Below are 2,480 nucleotides of genomic sequence, written 5' to 3'. Positions count from 1 at the left end.
GGCAGGGTGTGTGCAGGTCAATCACGAAGGGGTGCTTTAGTGTGTGTCCCGCAATCTGAACCGGAAGTGGTTTGGTGACAGGTAACCTTCTTGTGACCCCAGCGAAGCCTTTGACCTTTAAAGAGGAAGCACACAGTTTCTTTGGTACCTCTGCATTCAGAATCGAATGGGTGGCGCCAGTGTCAATCACGAACTGATAACATTGTCGTTGACACTCATGTCCAGCAGGGGGCCAGTCTGTATCTCCTGCTGGGGCTCCTGCGGTGGGCGTCCTTTGCCACGCTTTTGTGTTCGTTTGTTGGCACTACGGAACCTTTCCCGTTCGAAAATGTTCACGACTCCAGTGACCAGGCTGGTCACAGCCGAAACAGTTTCCACCCCGGACTGGCTTTGAAGCATCGTGTTGTCCACCACCCGAGTCCAACCGTCTGGTCGCACGTCTGTTGAGGATTCTTTCCTCCACCTGTTGGAACTCAAAAGCAAGGTCACCCACTGCTGAATATATCCTAGCTGATCTTTGACCTTTTGGTTCTTTTAACCTTTTATTTTCAGCGATCTGTAAATTAAGGAGTTGCTTCCTTGCTGCTCTGTCATTAGCCTTATCATCCTCATCTTGAGGAAAGAGACTGCGCACAGCAGTAGCTATGTTTGTAACGTATGGTGTTATCGGTGAGGTCGAAGATTCAGCCTTTAATCCTGCTTGTTGTTCTGTATTTTTGCCATCTTGTGTGGAAACACAACCATACAAAATGCTTCTAAAGTCTTCTACTGAGAGAGTGTACCCTGCTGTTAGTTTGTCTAACGTGTTAAGCCAAAGACTCCCACCTTCAGACACAGGTGGGAGTTTGTCAACAATGGCCTGCATGTCTGCAACAGCAAAAGGCTTATATTGAAATCTGCCGCTATTATCAGGAAAAAGTGGATATGCGTGTCCCTCCAGCTTTTTTGAGCGTATGTTGTATGCATGTGGTTCATGTGGGTGTTGGTCAATGTAGCCTTCCATTGAGCCATTAACAGTTACAGGAGACCACAAAGTCTGGCTCTGTTGTGTGTTGTTCAAGAATGTCTGATGTGCACGTGAGAGGCTGTCATCTACTGGGGGAGGGCATTTGTTTATGGCAACAAAATGGTCTGGCGTGTAAAGTGAGGAGTTTTGCGTTGACTCATGCATTATCTGCTGTCTAGTAAGATTAGGCATATTCGGGAGGTTTTCCGCTGGGTGGATGTTATTTTGGGGCTTAGGCACCAGAGGTGAATTACACTCAGGAGACAGCGTTAGTTTTGGAGGAGGGTTCAATCTTAGAGTGGCTGTGTGAGCACCGCCCTCATTTGTCACAGGAGTAGGGGGTGGACCAGAGAGCTTTGTTTCTGTTTCGACCACCAGGGCTCCTCCTGTGACTGTCAAAAGTGGGTATAAAGACGCCTCCGGCTTTACGTCATAGGGCGGTGGCTTAGTCAAAGTCTGGGCGGGTCGTTGGAATTGTCTTACGCATGCGCGGCAGGCAAAAGACCAATCAATCCATCTGTCATATTTGTCTCATTAATCATCTGTTCTTTTGCTGCATTTCGTTTTTCCTCGTAATCCCCGTTTACTTTTATCATACGCTAAACTCTTAAATTCTCGAGCACCAACCCTGCTCTTTTTTTCTCTTGACCATTTTCACCAGCGCACACACACACACATGCACGTGTAAGCACTCACGCACACACAAGCAAGTGCCTACAGCCCTACGCACACACACACACGCAAGCACTCTCTCTGCGTTTCACTTTACCATAAAACTTCCAGTTACTTTTTTATTTTATTTTTTATTTTACCAGACGTTTGAGTTCACAACTTTTCGAGTATTGTAAACTCCCTCTTAACCCTTTCAAGGAACGTTCTCTTTTCTTTTTTCTTTTTTCTTTTTTTTTTTTTCTTTTTAAACTCTACCTGCTAATTCCATTGTCGACAACAGTGCATTCAATTGATTATTAAACAGTAATGATTCATCACATTTTCCCCAGCCGTCATCACATTCTTTTCTGTCACACTCCTTGGCCATTGTGTCTATTTTTCCTTAATTTTAGCGCACACTAAAGTGTCGCCGGGACCTCACAACCGGGGAATCTTTATTGTATTTATTACAAATGGCCTCCAGCCGTGGAATTTATCATATGGTACAGAAGGGCCTCCTCCCGTACGATTCTTAATTTTAACGCACACGTTAATGCCGTAGGGAACTCGCAACCAGGGAGTATTTATTGTATTTTACAAATGGCCTCCAACCCATCCTTAATTTGTGTGCACATAAAAATGTCAACAGGGATCTCACAACCGGGGAGTATTTACTGTACCATATGATGGGCATCCAACCCGTTACTCTTTTAGGCGGCGACCAACTACCCAGGGTGAGCCACACCCAACTATTAGTTCACTCGTCAATGAAACTGCCCGTCACGGTAATCGAGACACAATGACGTGAGTTGACCACTTATTT

This window comes from Entelurus aequoreus, linkage group LG17, assembly GCF_033978785.1.
Source record: "Entelurus aequoreus isolate RoL-2023_Sb linkage group LG17, RoL_Eaeq_v1.1, whole genome shotgun sequence".
Taxonomy (NCBI): domain Eukaryota; kingdom Metazoa; phylum Chordata; class Actinopteri; order Syngnathiformes; family Syngnathidae; genus Entelurus; species Entelurus aequoreus.
This window is presented reverse-complemented; position numbering follows the sequence as displayed.